At 45.5% G+C, this 27484-nt stretch overlaps 1 long non-coding RNA gene across 3 annotated transcripts in view; it reads right to left on the minus strand.

Moving 5' to 3' along the window:
* The window catches only part of LOC140405552 (uncharacterized), a 691865-nt gene that overhangs the window by 73653 nt on the left and 590728 nt on the right, over positions 1-27484 (minus strand). The gene's annotated exons all lie outside the window — the stretch shown is intronic.

Below are 27484 nucleotides of genomic sequence, written 5' to 3' on the forward strand. Positions count from 1 at the left end.
CAAACACTTGTATGCCGACACTTTGATTTCTGTCAGTCAGCCAATCATCAATCAAATCTCATACTTTGCCCCAATCCCCTATGATCTAACATTCTAGTTCAGTCTTTTATATGGCTCCTTGTGTAACGCCTTCTGGAAGTCTGGACACAACACACCACAGGTTCCCCATTATCCACTTTGCTGGTTACTTCTTGAAGAAACTGAAGCAAGCTTGTCACACATATATTATTCTCTATAAAACCAGGGTGACAATGGTGTGTTGAGCTTTGTCTTTACAACAGTTTCGTCATCCCCTCCTTAATTATTGATTCCAGCAAGTCCACCACCACAGAGGTCAACATTACTGGTCTTTAGTCTCCTCCTTTTTCCCCCTCTATCCCATTTGGAATAGCGAGATCAGTTGAAAAGTAGAAAATTATGATATCGCCCTCACAGACAATGAGTGGCAAATGGCTCAAATTGCTTTACTCGATGAGAAAATCACTTCCGTTGCAAAATAAGCATCTGGTAAAAAGTAGAAAATGATGATATCCTCCTCACTTACAACACATGGCACCTATTGCTTAACTCGATGAGAACATAACTATGGTTGCAAAACACGCATTTGACAAAAATTAGAAAATTATGATACCAGCCTCACTGCAAAGAAATCGCAAATCACACAACATGCTTCAATCGATCAGAAAATCAACAGTGTTAGAAAGTTAGCATCTGGCAAAACGTAGAAAATTACTAAGTCACACCATCTGAATACAAATGGTAAATGACTCAAAAAGCTTAACTCGATCAGAAAACCACATTAGTTGCAAACACAGAGCTGACAAAAAGTAGTAAATTATGATCTCAGCCTCACTGAAAAAAAATGGCAAATAACTGAAAAGGCTTCAATCAATGATAATATCACCTTGGTTGCAAAATAAGCATCTGGCCAAAGTAGAAAATTATGATATCCACCTGACAGAAAACAAAAGGCAAATGGTTCAATATGTTCAACTGGATGAGAACATCGCTTTGGTTGCAAAACACGCATTTGACAAAAAGTAGAAACATATGATATCCGCCTCAATGAAAAGAAATGGTAAATGGCGCAACATGCTTCAATCAATGAGAACATCACTTTGGTTGCAGAATAAGCATTTTGGAAAACATTATTATGATATCCGCCTCACTGACCACAAGTGGCAAATAAGTGAAAATGAGAAAATCACATGCATTTGAAAAAATATTAGAAAATTATGAATTCGACCCCACTAAAAACAAATGGCAAATAACTCAAACTGCTTCAGTCAATGAGAAAATCACTTCAGTTGAAAAAACGCATCTGGGACTCAGTGGAAAATTATGAGATCAGCCTCACTGAAAACATATATGCAATAACTCAAAATGCTTTAATCGATGAGAAAATAACTTTGGTTGCAAATAAGCATCTGGCAAACAGTAGAAAATTATGATACCTGCCCAACTGACAACAAATGGCAGCAAATTCAAAACGTTCAGAGGAGGAGGAGCAGTCTCTGTCAGGGAGAGAACCTGAGAACATCTAAGACACTCAGAAGGTAAGAAGGTAAGTAAGTGTTTTTTACTTATTTTTACTTTTATACCTTTTTCAAATTGTGTGTGTCGGGGGGGGGGGGGGGGGACTGAAGTGACATCACAGAAAAGCTGCGACCTGAGTGGCTGGGTGGGAATCTACAGTAAATTAAAAAAATTAAGCATTGGTAACTCATTAAACATAATTACTTAATAATAATTTCGAGGGGTACCAGAGATCGGAGAGTACTATATTTAGCTTTCGCATTTATATTAGAAATCTAGTGCTGGGAAACAGTAACTTAAAAAAATTATTTTTTTCAAGATTTAAACTTTTAATTTTAATTCATTGACGCCATGCCAGTTAGAGGGGTGCAGTGATCTGACTGTGAGATGTGGCAGGTCCGGGAGGCTTCCAGCGTCCCGGATGGCTTCATCTGCAGAAAGTGCACCCACCTGGAGCTCCTCACAGACCGCATGGTTCGGTTGGAGCAGCAATTGGATGCACTTAGGAGCATGCAGATGGGTGACCACCAGAAAGGGCAGGCAGTCAGTGCAGGAATCCCCTGTGGTTGTCCCCCTCTCGAACAGGTATACCCCTTTGACTACTGTCGGGGGGATAGCCTATCAGGGGAAAACAGCAGCAGCCAGAGAAATGGCACCACGGCAGGCTCTGATTTTCAGAACATAGAACATAGAACAATACAGCGCAGTACAGGCCCTTCGGCCCACGATGTTGCACCGAAACAAAAACCATCTAACCCACACTATACCATTATCATCCATATGTTTATCCAATAAACTTTTAAATGCCCTCAATGTTGGCGAGTTCACTACTGTAGCAGGTAGGGCATTCCACGGCCTCACTACTCTTTGCGTAAAGAACCTACCTCTGACCTCTGTCCTATATCTATTACCCCTCAGTTTAAAGTTATGTCCCCTCGTGCCAGCCATTTCCATCCGCGGGAGAAGGCTCTCACTGTCCACCCTATCCAACCCCCTAATCATTTTGTATGCCTCTATTAAGTCTCCTCTTAACCTTCTTCTCTCCAACGAAAACAACCTCGAGTCCATCAGCCTTTCCTCATAAGATTTTCCCTCCATACCAGGCAACATCCTGGTAAATCTCCTCTGCACCCGCTCCAAAGCCTCCACGTCCTTCCTATAATGCGGTGACCAGAACTGTACGCAATACTCTAAATGCGGCCGTACCAGAGTTCTGTACAGCTGCAACATGACCTCCTGACTCCGGAACTCAATCCCTCTACCAATAAAGGCCAACACTCCATAGGCCTTCTTCACCACCCTATCAACCTGGGTGGCAACTTTCAGGGATCTATGTACATGGACACCTAGATCCCTCTGCTCATCCACACTTTCAAGAACTTTTCCATTAGCCAAATATTCCACATTCCTGTTATTCCTTCCAAAGTGAATCACCTCACACTTCTCCACATTAAACTCCATTTGCCACCTCTCAGCCCAGCTCTGCAGCTCATCTATATCCCTCTGTAACCTGCTACTTCCTTCCACACTATCGACAACACCACTGACTTTAGTATCGTCTGCAAATTTACTCACCCACCCTTCTGCGCCTTACTCTAGGTCATTGATAAAAATGACAAACAGCAACGGCCCCAGAACAGATCATTGTGGTACTCCACTTGTGACTGAACTCCATTCTGAACATTTCCCATAAGGGAGGGTCAAAGCGCAGAAGAGCAATAGTAATAGGGGACTCGAAAGTCAGGGGCACAGATAGGCGCTTCTGTGGACGTGAATTTTTTTTTCTATTTCTAATTTGTTTGTATTGGTATCGGGTGAAGATTTGATTAGCTGTGGTTCTCTTGAGCAAGATATTCTTCCTCATTTTTTCCAGTCAGACACATTCTGCGACTTTGCTGCTTTTTTCAACCACAGCAAACGTGATGAATAATTGGAAATTCACAACACTGAAGGAGGCTCTTTGTTCCACAATTCCTGTGTCTGCCCATTATTATTATAATACAGATACATGGTCAGATAATTGAACACAGGAGTTGGGATGTCTTGCTGAAGATCTCCAAGGCATTGGGAAGACCACACTTAGAATACTATGTCTAGTCCTGGTCACCCTAATAAAGAAACGATATTATTAACCTAGAAAGAGGGCAGAAAAGATTTGCTAGGCTGCTACTGGATTTGATGGTTTGAGTTATAAGGAGCTGTTTAAACTGGAATACTTTTATTGGAGCCTAGGGGTGATCTTGACGACGGCTATAAAATAATGGTGGGAATGGATCGGGTAGATTATCCCAAAGGTAGTGGAATCCAAATCTAGAGCGCTTAGGTTTAACGTGAGAGGGGAGAGATACAAAACAGACCACATGAACAATTGTTTCACACAGAGGGTGGTGAGTGTCTGGAACGATCTGGCAGAGGCAGTAGTAGAGGCGTCTACAATTCTGCCTTTTAAAAAGCATTTAAATAGTTATATGGATAAAGTGGGTATAGAGGAATAGGACCAAATGTGGGCAATTGGACAGGATTTGTGTAGTAAAAACTGGGCGACATGCACAAGTTAGGCCGAAGGACCTATTTCCATCATGTAAACGTCTATGACTCTATAACCTGTCCCACCTTCCAGCTCTGCCTCGCTGCAGATTCGAGCACTCCATCTATATGTCCAAATCGGTTTGAATGTCTGCCTCCATTTTTCTTCGCGATAGTGAACTTTGAGGGAACGAAAGTATCTGAGGAATAGACAGGAAATGGCATTGAGGCAGAAGCTCAGCTGTGATCAAACTGAATATTTTGACAGGAGTGAGTGGCCGTGTCGTTTCCCTATGTTGTCATTTGCTATCCGTTCCAGTTGCCACAGTACTCGCAGATGAATATAACTGCGAGATAAAGTTTTTAAGTTACATCTTTCCAACTTCCAACAATTATTTCAATGCTCTGGGATAGATTCCAATTATCTGGTCTGCTCTGCCTGTGAGATTCGTGGAGGCAGATACAACAGTGACTTTCAAATTTCAATGCGAGAAACGACAGCAATAAAATGCATGCCTCTGGGGAAAGATCGGTCGAGTGGGATTGAATGATCTGCTAATATAAAGAGCCGCTGAGGTTAAACGGAACGAATGTCCTCCGTCAGTACTTAATTTTGGTCTCCTTACTTGAGAAAGGACGTACTGGCACTGGAGGGTGTGCAGAGGAGATTCACTAGGTTAATCCCAGAGTTGAAGGGGTTGGATTACGAGGAGAGGTTGAGTAGACTGGGACTGTACTCGTTGGAATTTAGAAGGATGAGGGGGGATCTTATAGAAACATATAAGATTATGAAGGGAATAGATAGGATAGATGCGGGCAGGTTGTTTCCACTGGCGGGTGAAAGCAGAACTACGGGGCATAGCCTCAAAATAAGGGGAAGTAGATTTAGGACTGAGTTTAGGAGGAACTTCTTCGCCCAAAGGGTTGTGAATCTATGGAATTCCTTGCCCAGTGAAGCAGTAGAGGCTCCTTCATTAAATGTTTTTAAGATAAAGATAGATCGTTTTTTGAAGAATAAAGGGATTAAGGGTTCTGGTGTTCAGGCCGGAAAGTGGAGCTGAGTCCACAAAAGATCAGCCTTGATCTCATTGAATGGAGGAGCAGGCTCGAGGGGCCAGATGGCCTACTCCTGCTCCTAGTTCTTATGTTCTTATGTCTTATGTTAATGCACTTTTAAAATTTTGGTCACATCTGGCTGTGACATGATGTGCACCAACACCTGGAGTGTCGCCTCACTGTTGCCCACCACTGCGAGTATGATCCCGGAAATCCTTTATATACAACGTGTCCATGTGTGACGACCGCGTCAGCTTTAGCTCGCTGGTTACATCACAGCATCAACTTAATTGGAAGTTCGAACCTGTCTCACCGAAGGCGCTGCCTGCCGTTTTTCACAGTTCCAAAACATGTGTGTTGCATAAACAAAAGCAGCAGCACATTTATAATTAGAAGAAGGTGTGTTCTTTACAGAGATTGCATTATTCTGTTTTAAAAAGAGACTTGTGCCACCTGTTCACTTTCTGATCTCACACTGTGGAAAGCCAAGTTCGATTCCAGCTCTGCACAATAACTGACCTATCAAACTTTGTCAATTACTCACAACCTAATTGGAAGAAAAGAGCATTAACGATTATCTATGATAGGTTCCTTGAAATTTCGGAACAAGATTGGTTACGCAGGCAAATTGATTAATCCATTTTCTTCGACGTGAAACGCCGTTCCCCGGATCTCCAAGGACACTCAGGGAGTTCGGAAGCATCCAGGACCAAGCAGTGCGCTTGATTGCTCCTCCTGCCACAGACATTCAATCCCTCCGCCACAACCATCCCCAAATGCACCGCAATAACTCAACAAAGTTCCTCAGGTAATTGTTCCTCAGGCAGCACCTCCACACCTCCGACCACTATCATTTGGAAGAACTAGACAAGTCCCTACTTGGGCCAATGACCAACTGGAATTTCCCCTCCAAATCACTGTCCATTCCCTCTTGGAACCACATAAACGTTCCTGCAGGTGAACGGGGAAACATCATTTGGCTTCCTCCCTAAAAGCGCTTTGGGTTTACCCGAACGTCAGGTCCAGCAGCGATTCAAGAAAGCAGCTCACCACCACCTTCTGAAGGGCAACTAGGGATGGGCAATAAATTCTGCCCCAACCAGCAACTCTAACATCCAGAAAATGTGATATTTTTATTACATTGGTGCTTTGAATTTCTGGGGCCTGGGATGAACTGTTCTCCATTCTTTAAAAAAAAACGTCGAATATCCAATTCATTTTTTCCAATTACGGATTAATTTAGCGTTGCCAATTCATCTACCCTGCACATCTTTGGGTTGTGGGGAAGAAACCCACGCAAAAACGGGGAGAAAGTGCAAGCTCCATACGGAGAGTGACCCAGAGACGGGATCGAACCTGAAAATCTGGCGCCCTGAGTCAGCAGTGCTAACCACTGCGCCTGCGTGCTGCTCCTATTCTTTCACTCGAACGGTGGAATGAATCATGTAACCTCTGCTTCAGAGTAAACTGGATCGAAGGTATTTCTAACAGCATGAATCCTGGAAGACAGAAACAATGTGCTTGCTGCAGTAAGGTGGAAGGGAGTGGTGTGCAATGTACTCCAGCATTAAACGCTCTCTCCCCCTTTCTCTCTTTACCACTCTCCTTTATTCTGTTTCTGTTTTGATTCTATTGGTATCGGGTGAAGTTTTGATTTGCTGTGGGTCTATTGAGCAAGATATTCTTGTTCATCTTTTTCCAGTCAGACACATTCTGCGACTTTGTTGCTTTTTGCAACAATAGCAAACATGATGAATAATTGGAAATTCACAACACTGAAGGGGCTCCTTGTTCCACAATTACTGTGCCTGTGGCCATTATTACTATTCTACAGATACATGGTCAGATTATTGAAGACAGGAGTTGGGACGTCTTGCTGAAGTTCTCCAAGAAATTGGGAAGGACACAGTTGGAATACTGTGTACAGTTCTGGTCACACTAAGATAGGAAGGATATTATTAACCTAGAAAGAGGGCAGAAACGATTTGCTAGGCTCCTACTGGACTTGATAGTTTGAGTTAAACGGAGCGGCTGGATAGACTGGAACATTTTTCTTGGAGGCTAGGGGTGATACTGACGTCGGCTATAAAATACTGAGGGGCATTGATGAAGTAGATTTTCCCCAATGTAGTGGAATCCAAAACTAGAGGGCATAGGTTTAAGGTGAGAGGGGAGAGATACAAACGAGTCCAGATGAACAATTGTTTCACACAGAGGGTGGTGAGTGTCTAGAACGAGCTGGCAGAGGCAGCAGTAGAGGCGTGTACAATTCTGCCTTTAAAAAGCATCTAGATAGTTATATGGAGAAGATGGGTATAGAGGAATATGACCAAATGTGCACAACTGGACATTTTTGTGTCGTAAAAACTTGGCGGCATGGAAAAGCACGAAAAGACAAAACTCAGGAGAGGTTACGATAGTCCCCATCCCACAAAATATGACACAGTGTATGGAAAGGCTCAGTAAACCAAGGTCCACCACACTAAGAAAACAAAAAGGGATGGTCAATAGAGAATTAAAGGTGCTATATTTAAATGCGCGCAGTGTACGGAACAAGGTAGATGAGCTTGTGGCCCAGATTGTGACTGGCAGGTATGATGTGGTAGGCATCACAGAGACATGGTTGCAGGGGGTTCAGGACTGGCATTTAAACATCCAGGGATTCACAACCGATCGAAAAGACAGGGAGGTGGGCAGAGGGGGCGGGGTTGCCTTGTTAATTAGGAATGACATTAAATCAATAGCACTAAATGACATAGGGTCAGATGATGTGGAGTCTGTGTGGGTAGAGTTGAGGAACCACAAAGGCAAAAAAACCAAAATGGGAGTGTTATGTACAGGTCTCCTAACAGTGGTCAGGACCAGGGGCACAAAATGCACCACGAAATAGAAAGTGCATGTCAGAAAGGCAAGGTCACAGTGATCATGGGGGACTTCAATATGCAGGTGGACTGGGTAAATAATGCTGCCAGTGGACCCAAGGAAAGGGAATTCATTGAATGTTTACAGGAGGGCTTTTTGGAACAGCTTGTGATGGAGCCCACGAGGGAACAGGCCATTCTGGACTTAGTGTTATGTAATGAGCCAGATTGATTAAAGATCTTAAAGTAAGGGAGCACTTAGGAGGCAGTGATCATAATATGGTAGAATTCAATTTCCAATTTGAAAGAAAGAAGGTAGAATCAGATGTAAAGGTGTTACAGTTAAATAAAGGTAACTACAGGGGCATGAGGGAGGAACTGACGAAAATCGACTGGGAGCAGAGCCGAGTGGGAAAGACAGTAGAACAGCAATGGCAGGAGTTTCTGGGAGTAATTGAGGACACAGTGCAGAGGTTCAGCCCAAAGAAAAGAAAGGTTATCAGAGGGGGGATTAGGCAGCCATGGCTGACAAAGGAAGTTAGGGAATGCATCAAAGCAAAAGAGAAAGCCTATAATGTGGCAAAGAGTAGTGGGAAGTCAGAAGATTGGGAAGGCTACAAAAACAAACAGAGGATAACAAAGAGAGAAATAAGGAACAAGAGGATCAAATATGAAGGTAGGCTAGCCAGTAACATTGGGAATGATAGTAAAAGTATATTTAAATACATTAAAAACAAACGGGAGGCAAAAGTTGACATTGGGCCGCTCCAAAATGACGCTGGTAATTTTGTGATGGGAGAGAAGGAAATAGCTGAGGAACTAAATAAGTACTTTGCGTCAGTCTTCACAGTAGAAGACGTGAGTAATATCCCACCAATTCCGGAGAGTCAGGGGGCAGAGTTGAATATGGTAGCCATCACAAAGGAGAAAGTGCTAGAGAAACTAAGAGGTCTAAAAATTGATAAATCTCCGGGCCCAGATGGACTACATCCTAGAGTTCTAAAGGAGATAGCTGAAGAAATAGTGGAGGCGTTAGTTATGAACTTTCAAAAGTCACTGGAGTCCGGGAAAGTCCCAGAGGATTGGAAAATCGCTGTTGTAACCCCCCTGTTCAAGAAGGGAACAAGGAAAAAGATGGAAAATTATAGGCCAATTAGCCTAACCTTGGTTGTTGGCAAGATTCTAGAATCCATTGTTAAGGATGAGATGACTAAATTCTTGGAAGTGCAGGGTCAGATTAGGACAAGTCAGCATGGATTTAGTAAGGGGAGGTCGTGCCTGACAAACCTGTTAGAGTTCTTTGAAGAGATAACAAATAGGTTAGACCAAGGAGAGCCAATGGATGGTATCTGTCTTGACTTCCAAAAGGCCTTTGATAAGGTGCCTCACGGGAGACTGCTGAGTAAAATAAGGGCCCATGGTATTCGATGCAAGGTACTAACATGGATCGACGATTGGCTGTCAGGCAGAAGGCAGAGAGTTGGGATAAAAGGTTCTTTTTCGGAATGGCAACCGGTGACAAGTGGTGTCCATCAGGGTTCAGTGTTGGGGGCCACAGCTGTTCTCTTTATATATTAACGATCTAGATGATGGGACTGGGGGCATTCTGGCTAAGTTTGCCGATGATACAAAGATAGGTGGAGGGGCAGGTAGTATGGAGGAGGTGGGGAGGCTGCAGAAAGATCTAGACAGTTTAGGAGAGTGGTCCAAGAAATGGCTGATGAAATTCAACGTGGGAAAGTGCGAGGTCTTGCACTTTGGAAAAAGAATAGAGGCATGGACTATTTTCTAAACGGTGACAAAATTCATAATGCTGAAGTGCAAAGGGACTTGGGAGTCCTAGTCCAGGATTCTCTAAAGGTAAACTTGCAGGTTGAGTTCGTAATTAAGAAAGCAAATGCAATGTTGTCATTCATTTCAAGAGGCTTGGAATATAAAAGCAGGGATGTACTTCTGAAGCTTTATAAAGCATTAGTTAGGCCCCATTTAGAATACTGTGAGCAATTTTCGGCCCCACACCTCAGGAAGGACATACTGGCACTGGAGCGGGTCCAGCGGAGATTCACACGGATGATCCCAGGAATGGTAGGCCTGACATACGATGAACGTCTGAGGATCCTGGGATTATATTCATTGGTGTTTAGGAGGTTGAGTGGAGATCTAATAGAAACTTACAGCGGGAGCATTGCGGAAGGAGGGTGCTGGGAGGTAAGTCAACCTTTAAAAGCACTTCTCTTTGCAGGGGCAGGCCAGTCGATTTCGGTGGCGTGAGAGCAGCTGGTTAGTCAGTTTCAGCGGGAGCATTGCGGAAGGAGGGTGCTGGGAGGTAAGTCAACCTTTAAAAGCACTTCTCTTTGCAGGGGCAGGCCAGTCGATTTCGGTGGCGTGAGAGCAGCTGGTTAGTCAGTTTCAGCGGGAGCATTGCGGAAGGAGGGTGCTGGGAGGTAAGTCAACCTTTAAAAGCACTTCTCTTTGCAGGGGCAGGCCAGTCGATTTCGGTGGCGTGAGAGCAGCTGGTTAGTCAGTTTCAGCGGGAGCATTGCGGAAGGAGGGTGCTGGGAGGTAAGTCAACCTTTAAAAGCACTTCTCTTTGCAGGGGCAGGCCAGTCGATTTCGGTGGCGTGAGAGCAGCTGGTTAGTCAGTTTCAGCAGGAGCTGAGACTTTTTCTCTTTTCTTTAAATTAGTTTTTTAGGCGGGATCAGGAAGTCGACCCGCGGACGTCTGGGAAGACCCTCACCAATAAATTCTGGTGGAGAGGAAACCCGAGACACTACACGTGTAGTGTCTCCCACCCGCCCTCCTCCTCTAACCTAATAATAAAACCCATTGGTCTGAGGTAAGTACCATATTTTTATTATATTATTATTATTTTTTATAAAAATTTAATTGAGTTGTTAGCTAGATCTTGGTAGAAAGTTAGAGGAATGGCAGGGAAGGGAGTACAATGTTCCTCCTGCAGGATGTTTGAGGTGAGGGATGCAGTTAGTGTCCCTGCTGATTTTACCTGCAGGAAGTGCTGCCATCTCCAGCTCCTCCAAGACCGAGTTAGGGAACTGGAGCTGGAGTTGGAAGAACTTCGGATCATTCGGGAGGCAGAAGGGGTCATAGATAGCAGCTTCAGGGAATTAGTTACACCAAAGATTGGAGATAGGTGGGTAACTGTAAGAGGGACTGGGAAAAAACAGTCAGTGCAGGGATCCCCTGCGGTCGTTCCCCTGAGAAACAAGTATACCGCTTTGGATACTTGTGGGGGGGACGACTTACCAGGGGTAAGCCATGGGGTACGGGCCTCTGGCACGGAGTCTGTCCCTGTTGCTCAGAAGGGAAGGGGGGAGAGGAGCAGAGCATTAGTAATTGGGGACTCTATAGTCAGGGGCACAGATAGGAGATTTTGTGGGAGCGTGAGAGACTCACGTTTGGTATGTTGCCTCCCAGGTGCAAGGGTACGTGATGTCTCGGATCGTGTTTTCCGGGTCCTTAGGGGGGAGGGGGAGCAGCCCCAAGTCGTGGTCCACATTGGCACCAACGACATAGGTAGGAAAGGGGACAAGGATGTCAGGCAGGCTTTCAGGGAGCTAGGATGGAAGCTCAGAACCAGAACAAACAGAGTTGTTATCTCTGGGTTGTTGCCCGTGCCACGTGATAGTGAGATGAGGAATAGGGAGAGAGAGCATTTAAACACGTGGCTACAGGGATGGTGCAGGCGGGAGGGTTTCAGATTTTTGGATAACTGGGGCTCTTTCTGGGGAAGGTGGGACCTCTACAGACAGGATGGTCTACATCTGAACCTGAGGGGCACAAATATCCTGGGGGGGAGATTTGTTAGTGCTCTTTGGGGGGGTTTAAACTAATGCAGCAGGGGCATGGGAACCTGGATTGTAGTTTTAGGGTAAGGGAGAATGAGAGTATAGAGGTCAGGAGCACAGATTTGACGTCGCAGGAGGGGGCCAGCGTTCAGGTAGGTGGTTTGAAGTGTGTCTACTTCAATGCCAGGAGTATACGAAACAAGGTAGGGGAACTGGCAGCGTGGGTTGGTACCTGGGACTTCGATGTTGTGGCCATTTCGGAGACATGGATAGAGCAGGGACAGGAATGGATGTTGCAGGTTCCGGGGTTTAGGTGTTTTAGTAAGCTCAGAGAAGGAGGCAAAAGAGGGGGAGGTGTGGCGCTGCTAGTCAAGAGCAGTATTACGGTGGCGGAGAGGATGCTAGATGGGGACTCTTCTTCCGAGGTAGTATTGGCTGAAGTTAGAAACAGGAAAGGAGAGGTCACCCTGTTGGGAGTTTTTTATAGGCCTCCTAATAGTTCTAGGGATGTAGAGGAAAGGATAGCGAAGATGATTCTGGATATGAGCGAAAGTAACAGGGTAGTTATTATGGGAGACTTTAACTTTCCAAATATTGACTGGAAAAGATATAGTTCGAGTACAATAGATGGGTCGTTTTTTGTACAGTGTGTGCAGGAGGGTTTCCTGAAACAATATGTTGACAGGCCAACAAGAGGCGAGGCCACGTTGGATTTGGTTTTGGGTAATGAACCAGGCCAGGTGTTGGATTTGGAGGTAGGAGAGCACTTTGGGGACAGTGACCACAATTCGGTGACGTTTACGTTAATGATGGAAAGGGATAAGTATACACCGCAGGGCAAGAGTTATAGCTGGGGGAAGGGCAATTATGATGCCATTAGACGTGACTTGGGGGGGATAAGGTGGAGAAGTAGGCTGCAAGTGTTGGGCACACTGGATAAGTGGGGCTTGTTCAAGGATCAGCTACTGCGTGTTCTTGATAAGTATGTACCGGTCAGACAGGGAGGAAGGCGTCGAGTGAGGGAACCGTGGTTTACCAGGGAAGTGGAATCTCTTGTTAAGAGGAAGAAGGAGGCCTATGTGAAGATGAAGTGTGAAGTTTCGGTTGGGGCGATGGATAGTTACAAGGTAGCGAGGAAAGATCTAAAGAGAGAGCTAAGACGAGCAAGGAGGGGACATGAGAAGTATTTGGCAGGAAGGATCAAGGAAAACCCAAAAGCTTTCTATAGGTATGTCAGGAATAAGCGTATGACTAGGGAAAGAGTAGGACCAGTCAAGGACAGGGATGGGAAATTGTGTGTGGAGTCTGAAGAGATAGGCGAGATACTAAATGAATATTTTTCGTCAGTATTCACTCAGGAAAAAGATAATGTTGTGGAGGAGAATGCTGAGCCCCAGGCTAATAGAATAGATGGCATTGAGGTACGTAGGGAAGAGGTGTTGGCAATTCTGGACAGGCTGAAAATAGATAAGTCCCCGGGACCTGATGGGATTTATCCTAGGATTCTATGGGAGGCCAGGGAAGAGATTGCTGGACCTTTGGCTTTGATTTTTATGTCATCATTGGCTACAGGAATAGTGCCAGAGGACTGGAGGACAGCAAATGTGGTCCCTTTGTTCAAAAAGGGGAGCAGAGACAACCCCGGCAACTATAGACCGGTGAGCCTCACGTCTGTAGTGGGTAAAGTCTTGGAGGGGATTATAAGGGACAAGATTTATAATCATCTAGATAGGAATGATATGATCAGGGATAGTCAGCATGGCTTTGTGAAGGGTAGGTCATGCCTCACAAACCTTATTGAGTTCTTTGAGAAGGTGACTGAACAGGTAGACGAGGGTAGAGCAGTTGATGTGGTGTATATGGATTTCAGCAAAGCGTTTGATAAGGTTCCCCACGGTAGGCTATTGCAAAAAATACGGAGGCTGGGGATTAAGGGTGATTTAGAGATGTGGATCAGAAATTGGCTAGCTGAAAGAAGACAGAGGGTGGTGGTTGATGGGAAATGTTCAGAATGGAGTACAGTCACAAGTGGAGTACCACAAGGATCTGTTCTGGGGCCGTTGCTGTTTGTCATTTTTATCAATGACCTAGAGGAAGGCACAGAAGGGTGGGTGAGTAAATTTGCAGATGATACTAAAGTCGGTGGTGTTGTCGATAGTGTGGAAGGATGTAGCAGGTTACAGAGGGATATAGATAAGCTGCAGAGCTGGGCTGAGAGGTGGCAAATGGAGTTTAATGTAGAGAAGTGTGAGGTGATTCACTTTGGAAGGAATAACAGGAATGCGGAATATTTGGCTAATGGTAAAGTTCTTGAAAGTGTGGCTGAGCAGAGGGATCTAGGTGTCCATGTACATAGATCCCTGAAAGTTGCCACCCAGGTTGATAGGGTTGTGAAGAAGGCCTATGGAGTGTTGGCCTTTATTGGTAGAGGGATTGAGTTCCGGAGTCGGGAGGTCATGTTGCAGCTGTACAGAACTCTGGTCCGGCCGCATTTGGAGTATTGCGTACAGTTCTGGTCACCGCATTATAGGAAGGACGTGGAGGCTTTGGAGCGGGTGCAGAGGAGATTTACCAGGATGTTGCCTGGTATGGAGGGAAAATCTTATGAGGAAAGGCTGACGGACTTGAGGTTGTTTTCGTTGGAGAGAAGAAGGTTAAGAGGAGACTTAATAGAGGCATACAAAATGATCAGGGGGTTGGATAGGGTGGACAGTGAGAGCCTTCTCCCGCGGATGGATATGGCTGGCACGAGGGGACATAACTTTAAACTGAGGGGTAATAGATATAGGACAGAGGTCAGAGGTAGGTTCTTTACGCAAAGAGTAGGGAGGCCGTGGAATGCCCTACCTGCTACAGTAGTGAACTCGCCAACATTGAGGGCATTTAAAAGTTTATTGGATAAACATATGGATGATAATGGCATAGTGTAGGTTAGATGGCTTTTGTTTCGGTGCAACATCGTGGGTCGAAGGGCCTGTACTGCGCTGTATTGTTCTATGTTCTATGTTCTATAATGAATGGCTTAGATAGGGTGGATGTAGGGAAGTTGTTTCCATTAGCAGGGGAGACTAAGACCCGGGGGCACAGCCTTAGAATAAAAGGGAGTCACTTTAGAACAGAGATGAGGAGAAATTTCTTCAGCCAGAGAGTGGTGGGTCTGTGGAATTCATTGCCACAGAGGGCGGTGGAGGCCGGGACGTTGAGTGTCTTTAAGACAGAAGTTGATAAATTCTTGATTTCTCGAGGAATTAAGGGCTATGGAGAGAGAGCGGGTAAATGGAGTTGAAATCAGCCATGATTGAATGGCGGAGTGGACTCGATGGGCCAAATGGCCTTACTTCCGCTCCTATGTCTTATGGTCTTATGGTCTTATCAAGGGACCACTGTAAATAATGATATACTGCCGAGGGACCACTGTCACTAATGAAATACTATCCAGTGACCACTGTAAATGATGTTACCTACCCAAGGTCAATGTAAACAATGACATACTACCCAGGGACCACTGTCAATAATGATATGCCAACCTGGAACCATTGTAAATAATGGGATACGATGCAGTGACCACGGTAAATAATGACATACTACCCAGGGACCACTGTAAATAATGATATTCTACCCAGGGACCACTGTAAATATTCATATACTACCCAGGGACCACTGTAAATAATAACAAACGGCCCAGGGACCAGTGTAGATAATGATATTCGACCTAGTGTCCACTATAAATAATGATATTCTACCCAGGGACCACTGCAAATAACAATATTCTAATCAGAGAGCACTGCAAATAATGATATACTATATAGGGACCATTGTAAATAATCATCCAATATCAAGGGACCACTGTAAATAATGATATGCTACCCCCGGCACTGTAAATAATGATATACTACCCTGGGACCACTGTAAATAATGATATACTGCCGAGGGACCACTGTAAATAATGTTATACCATCCAGTGACAACTCTAAATAAAGATACACTACCGAGGGAACACTGTAATTAAAGATACACCATCCAGAGTCCACTGTAAATAATGAGATACTACCCAGGGACCACTGTAAATAATGATATGCTGCCCAGGGACCATTGTAGATACTGATATATTGTCCAGGAACCACTGTAAATAATGATGTACTACCCAGGGACCATTGTAAGTAATGATATTCTACCCAGCGACCACTGTAAATAATGATATACAACCCAGGGACCACAGTAAATAATGAAATACTACCCAGGGACCATTGTAGATACGGATATACTACCCAGAGACCACTGTAAATAATGATATTCTCCACAGGGACCACAGTAAATAATGAGATAATACCCAGGGACCACTGTAAATAATGATATACTACCCAGGGACCACAGTAAATAATGATATACTACCCAGGGACCACAGTAAATAATGAGATACTACCCAGGGACCATTGTAGATACGGATATACTACCCAGAGACCACTGTAAATAATGATATTCTCCACAGGGACCACAGTAAATAATGAGATAATACCCAGAGACCACTGTAAATAATGATATTCTCCACAGAGACCACAGTAAATAATGAGATACTACCCTGGGACCACAGTAAATAATGAGATACTACCCAGGGGCCATTGTAGATACGGATATACTACCAAGGGACCACAGTAAATAATGAGATAATACCCAGGGACCTCTGTAAATAATGATATATTACCCAGGGACCATTGTAGATCCTGATACTCTACCCAGGGACCACTCTAAATAATGATATACTACCCAGGGACCACTGTAAATAATGATATTCTCCCCAAACCACAGTAAATAATGAGATAATCCCAGGGGACCATTGTAGATACTGATATACCACTCAGGGAACTTTGGAAATAATGATATTCCCCCCCAGCGACCACTGCAAATAATGAGATAATACCCAGGGACCATTGTAGATAAGAATATACTACACAGAGACCACTGTAAATAATGAGATACTCCCCAGTGACCACTGTAAGTAATGAGATAATACCCAGGGACCATTGTAGATACTTATATACCACTCAGGGACCACTGTAAATAATGAGATACTACCCTGGGACCACAGTAAATAATAATATACTACCCAGGGACCACAGAACAAAATGAGATAATACCCACGGACCATTGTAGATACTGATATACCACTCAGGGACCACTGTAAATAATGATATAGAACATAGAACATAGAAAATACAGCACAGAACAGGCCCTTCGGCCCACGATGTTGTGCCGAACCTTTGTCCTAGATTAATCATAGATTATCATTGAATTTACAGTGCAGAAGGAGGCCATTCGGCACTTTGAGTCTGCACCAGCTCTTGGAAAGAGCACCCTACCCAAACTCAACACCTCCACCCAACACCAAGGGCAATTTGGACATTAAGGGCAATTTATCATTGGCCAATTCACCTATCCCGCACATCTTTGGACTGTGGGAGGAAACCGGAGCACCCGGAGGAAACCCACGCAGACACGGGGAGGACGTGCAGACTCCGCACAGACAATGACCCAAGCCGGAATCGAACCTGGGACCATGGAGCTGTGAAGCAACTGTGCTATCCACAATGCTACCTTGCTGCCCTTAAGAACAAATAAATCTACACTATATCATTTTCCCGTAATCCATGTACCTATCCAATAGCTGCTTGAAGGTCCCTAATGTTTCCGACTCAACTACTTCCACAGGCAGTGCATTCCATGCCCCCCTACTTTCTGGGTAAAGAACCTACCTCTGATATCCCTCCTATATGTTCCACCTTTCACCTTAACTTTATGTCCCCTTGTAATGGTGTGTTCCACTCGGGGAAAAAGTCTCTGACTGTCTACTCTATCTATTCCCCTGATCATCTTATAAACCTATATCAAGTCGCCCCTCATCCTTCTCCGCTCTAATGAGAAAAGGCCAAGCACCCTCAACCTTTCCTCGTAAGACCTACTCTCCATTCCAGGCAACATCCTGGTAAATCTTCTTTGCACCTTTTCCAGAGCTTCCACATCCTTCCTAAAATGAGGCGACCAGAACTGTACACAGTACTCCAAATGTGGCCTTACCAAAGTTTTGTACAGCTGCATCATCACCTCACGGCTCTTAAATTCAATCCCTCTGTTAATGAACGCGAGCACACCATATACTACCCAGAGACCACTGTAAATAATTATATACTACCGAGCACCAATGTAAATAATGATATTCTCCCCAGGGACCATAGTAAATAATGAGATAATACCCAGGGACCATTGTAGATACTGATATACCACACAGGGACCATTGTAAATAATGAGATACTACCAAGGGACCACAGTAAATAATGATATTCTACCCAGGGACCTCAGTAAATAATGAGATAATACCCAGGGGCCATTGTAGATACGGATATACTACACAGTAGTCACTGTAAATCATGATATTCTACCCGGGGACCGCTGTAAATTATGAGATAATACCCAGGGACCATTGTAGATACTGATATACCACTCACGGACCATTGTAAATAACGAGATACTACCCAAGGACCACTGTAAATAATGATATTCTACCCAGGGACCACAGTGAATAATGAGATACTACCCTGGGACCACAGTAAATAATGATATACTACTCAGGGACCACAGTAAATAATGAGATAATACCCAGGGACCATTGTAGATACTGATATACCGCCCAGGGACCATTGTAAATAATGATACACTACCCAGAGATCATTGTAGATTCGGATATACTACCCAGAGACCACTGTAAATAATGATGTTCTCCCCAGGGACCATAGTAAAAAATGAGATAATACCCAGGGACCACTGTAAATAATGATATTCTACACCGGGACTAGTGTAAATAATGATATACTGCACAGAGACCACTGAAAATAATGATATACTGCCCAGGGACCACTGTAAATAATGATATTCTACCCTGGGTCAAATGCAAATAATAATGTACTACCCAGGCACAACTGTAAATAATGACATTCTGACCAGGGACCACTGTAAATGCTGATATTACACCAGGGACTACAGTAAATAATGATTTACTACCCAGGCACCACTGCAGAAAATAATATCCTACCGATGGACAACTATTAATAATGGTGAAGTGCCCATGGAACGCTGTAACTAATGATATTCTACCAAGGAACCACTGTAAATAATGATATACTACCCAAGGACCACTGTAAACAATGATATTCTACCCGGTGACCACTGTAAATAATGATATACTACCTAGGGACCACTGTAAATAATTATATACTTACCAGGGACTACTATAAATAATGTTATACTACTCAGGGACCACTGTAAATAAAGATATACTGCCCAGGGACCACTGTAAATAATGATATACTGCCCAGGGACCATTGTAAAAAATGATATTCTACACAGGGACCACTGTAAATAATGTCAGACAGCTCAGGGACCACTGTAAATAAAGACTTACTGCCCAGGGTGCACTGTACATGATGATATTCTCCCCAGGCACTACTGTAAATGATGATATACTACCCAGGGACCACTGTAAATAATGATATACACCCCAGGGACCACTGTAAATAATGATATACCACCCAGGGACCACTGTAAATAATGATATGCTACCCAGGGACAACTGTAAATTATGATATTCTGCTCTGGGACCACTGCAAATAATGATGTACTGCACAGGGATCCCTGTAAATAATGAAACACTACCAGGGGCCCACTGTAAATAATTATATACAATCTAGGGCCCACTGTAAATAATGATATCCTATCCAGGGATCACTGTAACTTATGATTTGCTACCCAGGGTCCACTGTAAATAATGATATACTCCCCAGGGACCACTGTAAATAATGATATACAACACAGGGTCCACTGTAAATAATGATATACTACACAGGGACCACTGTAAATAATGATTTACTATCCAGGGACTACTGTATATAATGGTATGCTGTCCAGGGACCACCGTAAATAATGATATACTTTCCACGGTTCAATGTAAAGAATGATATACACCCCAGGGACAACTGTAAATATTCATATACTACCCAAGGACCACTGTAAGTAATAACACGCGGCCCAGGGACCAGTGTAGATAATGATATTCGACCCAGGGACCACTGTAAATAATCATCCACTATCAAGGGACCACTGTAAATAATGATATACTGCCGAGGGACCACTGTCACAAATGACATACTACCCAGGGACCACTGTCAATAATGATATGCTACCCAGGAACCATTGTAGATAATGGGATACTACCCAGTGACCACGGTAAATAATAACATACTACCCAGGGACCACTGAAAATAATGATATACTACCCTGTGACCACTGTAAATAATGATATACTATCCAGGGACCACTGTAAATAATGAAATATTTCCCAGAGACCACTGTAAATAATGATATACCACTCTGGGACGACTGTAGATAATACTACACTACACTGGGTCCACTGTAAATAATGATATGTTACCCAGGGACCACTATAAATAATGATATACCGTCCAGAGACCACTGCAAATAATTATATATCACCAAGGGACAACTGTAAATAATGATATGCAATCCTGGGACCACTGTAAAGGATGAAATACTACCCAGTGACCTGTGTAAATAATGACATACTACCCAGGGACCACTGTAAATAATGATACACTTCCCAGGAACCGCGGTCAATGATGATATACTACCCAGAGCCCACTGTGATTAATGATATATTGCCCAGGGACCACTGTAAATAATGATATACTACCCAGGGACCACTGTAAATAATGGTATACTGCCCAGGGGCCACTGTGCTTAATGATATATTGCCCAGTGACCACTCTAAATAATGATATACTGCCCATGGACCACTGTGAATAAAGATGTACTGCACAGTGCACACTATAATTGATGACATACTGTCCAGGGTCCACTGTAAATCATGATATACTACCCTGGGACCACTGTAAATAACGATATACGACGCAGGGACCACTGTAGAAAATGATATACTACCCAGGGACCACAGTAAATAAAGATATACAATCCAGGGACAACTGTAAATAATGATATCCTACCCAGGGACAACTGTAAATAATGATATACTGCTCAGGGACCACTGTAAATAATGAAATACTACCAGGGGCCCACTGTAAATAATGATATACAACGCAGGGACGACTGTATATTGGACATGATACCCAGGGTCCACTGTGAGTAATGATATACTCCCCAGGGAACACTATAAATAAAGATATACTGCCCACGGTCCACTGAAAATAATGATATACTGCCCTGGCGCCACTGTAAATAATGAAATACTATCCAGTGACCACTGTAAATGATGATAACTACCCACAGCCAATGTAAATAATAGGATACTACATATCGACCAGTGTAAATAATGATATAATACACATGGACCACTGTAAATATTGAGACATTACCCAGGGACCAATGTAAATAATGATATATTACCCAGGGACCACTGTAAATAATGATATTCTACACAGGGACCACGGTACATATTGATATACTACCCAGGAACACTGTAAATAATGATATTCTACCCAGGGACCTCTGTAAATAATGATATTCTACCCAGGGACCACAGTAAATAATGATATTCTACCCAGGGACCACTGTAAATATTGACATACAACCCAGGGACCACTGTACATAATGAAATAATACACAGGGACCACTGTAAATAATGATATTCTACCCAGGGTCCACTGTAAATAATGATATTCTACCCAGGGACTACAGTAGATAACGGTATACGACCCAGTGACCATTATAAATAATGATATACTTTCCACGGTCCAACGTAAATAATGATATACACCCCAGGGACCACTGTAAATATTCATATACTACCCAAGGACCACTGTAAATAATAACAAACGGCCCAGGGACCAGTGTAAATAATGATATTCGACCTAGGGTCCACTATAAATAATGCTATTCTACCCAGGGACCACTGCAAATAATGATATTCTACCCAGGGACAACTGTAAATAATGATATACTACATCGGGACCATTGGAAATAATTATCCACTATCAAGGGACCACTGTAAATAATGAGATACTACCCACGGCCACTGTAAATAATGATATACTACCTTGGGACCACTGTAAATAATCATATTCTTCACAGGGACCACAATAAATAATTATATACTACCCTGGGAGCACTGTAAATAATGATATACCATTCAGTGACAAATCTAAATAAAAATATACTACCGAGGGACCACTGTAATTAAAGATACAACATCCAGAATCCATTGTAAATAATGAGATACTACCCAGGGATCACGCTAAATAATGATATACTACCCTGGGACCACTGTAAATAATCATATTCTTCACAGGGACCACAATAAATAATGATAAACTACCCAGTGACCAGTATAAATAATGATATACTACCCAGTGACCAGTGTAAATAATGATATACTACGCAGGGACAAATGTAGTTACTGATATACTACCCAGGGTTCACGGTAAATAATGATATACCACCCTGGGACCACTGTAAATAATGTCATACCATCCAGTGACAACTCTAAATAAAGATACACTACCGAGGGAACACTGTAATTAAAGACACACCATCCAGAGTCCACTGTACATAATGAGATACTACCCAGGGATCACGGTAAATAATGATATTCTACCCAGGGACCATTGTTGATACTGATATACTATCCTGGAACCACTGTAAATAATGATGTACTTCCCAGGGACCATTGTAGATACTGATATACTATCCAGGGACCACTGTAAATAATGATATACTACCCAGGGACCACAGTAAATAATGAGATAATACCCAGGGACCATTGTAGTTCCTGATACTCTACCCAGGGACCACTCTAAATAGTGATATACTACCCAGGGACCACTGTAAATAATGATATTCTCCCCAAACCACAGTAAATAATGAGATAATCCCCAGGGACCATTGTAGATACTGATATACCACTCAGGGACCATTGGAAATAATGATATTCCACCCAGCGACCACTGCAAATAATGAGATAATACCCAGGTTCCATTGGAGATAAGAATATACTACCCAGAGACCACTGTAAATAATGAGATACTACCCAGGGACCATTGGAGATACTGATATACCACTCAGGGACCACTGTAAATAATGAGATAATACCCAAGGACCACTGTAAATAAGGAGATAATACCCAGGGACCACTGTAAATAATGATATTCTACACCGGGACCACTGTAAATAATGATATACTGCACAGAGACCACAGAAAATAATGATATACTGCCCAGGGACCACTGTAAATAATGATATTCTACCCAGGGTCAAATGCAAATAATAATGTACTACCCAGGCACAACTGTAAATAATGACATTCTGACCAGGGACCACTGTAAATGCTGATATTCTACCAGGGACTACAGTAAATAATGATTTACTACCCAGGGACCACTGCAGAAAATAATAGACTACCGATGGACAACTATTAATAATGGTGAAGTGCCCATGGAACGCTGTAACTAATGATATTCTACCAAGGAACCACTGTAAATAATGATATACTACCCAAGGACCACTGTAAACAATGATATTCTACCCAGTGACCACTGTAAATAATGAAATACTACCTAGGGACCACTGTAAATAATGATATTCTACACAGGGACAACTGTAAATAATGACAGACTGCCCAGGGACCACTGTAAATAATTATATACTCACCAGGGACTACTATAAATAATGTCATACTACTCAGGGACCACTGTAAATAAAGATATACTGCCCAGGGACCACTGTAAATAAAGACTTACTGCCCAGGGTCCACTGTAAATGATGATATACTCCCCAGGCACTACTGTAAATGATGATATACTACCCAAGGACCACTGTAAGTAATAACAAACGGCCCAGGGACCAGTGTAGGTAATGATATTCGACCTAGGGACCACTGTAAATAATGATATTCTACCCAGGGACCACTGCAAATAATAATATTCTAATCAGAGATCACTGCAAATAATGATATACAACATAGGGACCATTGTAAATAATCATCCACTATCAAGGGACCACTGTAAATAATGATATACTGCCGAGGGACCACTGTCACTAATGAAATACTATCCAGTGAACACTGTAAATGATGTTACCTACCCAAGGTCAATGTAAACAATGACATACTACCCAGGGACCACTGTCAATAATGATATGCCACCCTGGAACCATTGTAAATAATGGGATACTACCCAGTGACCACGGTAAATAATGGCATACTACCCTGGGACCACTGTAAATAATGATATACCACCCAGGGACTACTGTCAATAATGAAATACTATCCCGAGTCCACTCTAAATTAAGAGGTACGACACAGGGCACACTATCCACCACACAGCCAGCACTGTCAGTGCTCGCCACACAGCCAGCACTGTCAGTGCTCCCCCACACAGCCAGCACTGTCAGTGCTCCCACCTCACAGCCAGACCAGTCAGTGCTCCCCCACACAGCCAGCACTGTCAGTGCTCCCCACACACAGCCAGTACTGTCAGTGCTCCCCCACACAGCCAGCACTGTCAGTGCTCCCCCACACAGCCAGCACTGTCAGTGCTCCCACCTCACAGCCAGACCAGTCAGTGCTCCCCCACACAGCCAGCACTGTCAGTGCTCCCCACACACAGCCAGCACTGTCAGTGCTCCCCACACAGCCAGCACTGTCAGTGCTCCCCCACACAGCCAGCACTGTCAGTGCTCCCACCAAACAGCCAGCACTGTCAGTGCTCCCCCACACAGCCAGCACTGTCAGTGCTCCCCACACAGCCAGCACTGTCAGTGCTCCCCCACACAGCCAGCACTGTCAGTGCTCCCACCAAACAGACAGCACTGTCAGTGCTCCCCCCACACAGCCAGCACTGTCAGTACTCCCCCCACACAGCCAGCACTGTCAGTGCTCCCCCACAAAGCCAGACCAGTCAGTGCTCCCCCACACAGCCAGCACTGCCAGTGCTCCCTCACACTTCACACAGCCAGCACTGTCAGTGCTCCCACCACACAGCCAGCACTGTCAGTACTCCCACCACACAGCCAGCACTGTCAGTGCTCCCCCACACAGCCAGCACCGTCAGTGCTCCCCCACACAGCCAGCACTGTCAGTGCTCCCACCACACAGCCAGCCCTGTCAGTGCTCCCACCACACAGCCAACACTGACTGTGCTCCCCCACACTGCCAGCACTGTCTGTGCTTCAGACACAGCCAGCACTGTCAGTGCTCCCACCACTCGGCCAGCACTTTCAGTGCTCCCCACAAACAGCCAGCACTGTCAGTGCTCCCCCACACAGCCAGCACTGTCAGTGCTCCCACCACACAGCCAGTACTGTCAGTGCTCCCCCACACAGCCAGCACTGTCAGTGCTCCCCCAAACAGCCAGTACTGTCAGTGCTCCGCCACACAGCCAGCACTGTCAGTGCTCGCCCACACAGCCAGCACTGTCAGTGCTCTACCCACACAGCCAGCACGGTCAGAGCTCCCCCACACAGCCAGCACTGTCAGTGCCCCACACACAGCCAGCACTGTCAGTGCTCCCCCACACAGTGAGCACTGTCAGTGCTCCCCCACACACAGCCAGCACTGTCAGTGCACCCCCACACAGCCAGCACTGTCAGTGCTCCCAGCACACAGCCAGCACTGTCAGTGCTCCCCCACACAGCCAGCACTGTCAGTGCTCCCACCACACAGCCAGACCTGTAAGTGCTCCCCCACACAGCCAGCACTGCCAGTGCTCCCTCACACCTCACACAGCCAGCACTGTCAGTGCTCCCACCACACAGCCAGCACTGTCAGTGCTCCCAACACACAGCCAGCACTGTCAGTGCTCCCCCACACAGCCAGCACCGTCAGTGCTCCCCCACACAGCCAGCACTGTCAGTGCTCACCCACACAGCCAGCACCGTCAGTGCACCCCCCATACAGCCAGCACTGTCAGCGCTCCCCCACACAGCCAGCACTGTCAGTGCTCCCCCAAACAGCCAGCACTGTCAATGCTCCCACCACACAGCCAACACTGTCAGTGCTCCCCCCACACAGCCAGCCCTGTCAGTGCTCCCCCCACACAGCCAGCACTGCCAGTGCTCCCTCACACAGCCAGCACTGTCAGTGCTCCCACCAAACAGCCAGCACTGTCTGTGCTCCCCGCACAGCCAGCACAGTCTGTGCTGCGACCACACAGCCAGCACTGTCAGTGCTCCCCCACACAGCCAGCACCGTCAGTGGATCCCCCACACAGCCAGCACTGTCGGTGCTCACCCACACAGCCAGCACTGTCAGTGCACCCCCACACTGCCAGCAGTGTCAGTGCACCCACACACAGCCAGCACTGTCAGTGCACCCCCACACTGCCAGCAGTGTCAGTGCACCCACACACAGCCAGCACTGTCAGTGCTCCCCCACACAGCCAGCACTGTCAGTGCACCCCCACACTGCCAGCAGTGTCAGTGCACCCACACACAGCCAGCACTGTCAGTGCTCCCCCACACAGCCAGTACTGTCAGTGCTCCCCACACAGCCAGCACTGTCAGTGCTCACCCCACACAGCCAGCACTGTCAGTGCTCCCCCATACAGCCAGCACTGTCAGTGCTCTACCACACAGCCAGCACTGTCAGTGCTCCCCCACACAGCCAGCTCTGTCAGTGCTCCCCTACACAGCCAGCACTGCCAGTACTCCCTCACACCTCGCACAGCCAGCACTGTCAGTGCTCCCACCACACAGCCAGCACTGTCAGTGCTCCCACCACACAGCCAGCCCTGTCAGTGCTCCCCCCACACAGCCAGCACTGCCAGTGCTCCCTCACACAGCCAGCACTGTCAGTGCTCCCACCAAACAGCCAGCACTGTCTGTGCTCCCCGCACAGCCAGCACAGTCTGTGCTGCGACCACACAGCCAGCACTGTCAGTGCTCCCCCACACAGCCAGCACCGTCAGTGGATCCCCCACACAGCCAGCACTGTCAGTGCTCACCCACACAGCCAGCACCGTCAGTGCACCCCCCACACAGCCAGCACTGTCAGTGCTCCCCCACACAGCCAGCACTGTCAGTGCTCCCACCACACAGGCAGCACAGTCAGTGCTACCCCACACAGCCAGCACTGTCAGTGCTCCCACCACACAGCCAGCACTGTCAGTGCTCCCACCACACAGCCAGCACTGTCAGTGCTCCCCCACACAGCCAGCACTGTCAAGGCTCCCCCACACAGCCAGCACTGTCAGTGCTCCAACCACACAGCCAGCGCTGTCAGTGCTCCCCCACACAGCAAGCACTGTCAGTGCTCCCTCCACACAGCCAGCACTGTCAGTGTTCCCCCACACAGCCAGCACTGTCAATGCTCCCACCACACAACCAGCACTGTCAGTGCACCCCACACAGCCAGTACTGTCAGTGCTCCCCACACAGCCAGCACTGTCAGTGCTCCCAACACACAGCCAGCACTGTCAGTGCTCCCCCACACAGCCAGCACTGTCAGTGCTCCACCACACAGCCAGCACTGTCAGTGCTCCCCCACACAGCCAGCTCTGTCAGTGCTCCCCCACACAGCCAGCACTGCCAGTACTCCCTCACACCACACACAGCCAGCACTGTCAGTGCTCCCACCACACAGCCAGCACTGTCAGTGCTCCCCCACACAGCCAGCACCGTCAGTG

Source organism: Scyliorhinus torazame, unplaced genomic scaffold (assembly GCF_047496885.1).
Source record: "Scyliorhinus torazame isolate Kashiwa2021f unplaced genomic scaffold, sScyTor2.1 scaffold_40, whole genome shotgun sequence".
Taxonomy (NCBI): Eukaryota; Metazoa; Chordata; class Chondrichthyes; order Carcharhiniformes; family Scyliorhinidae; genus Scyliorhinus; species Scyliorhinus torazame.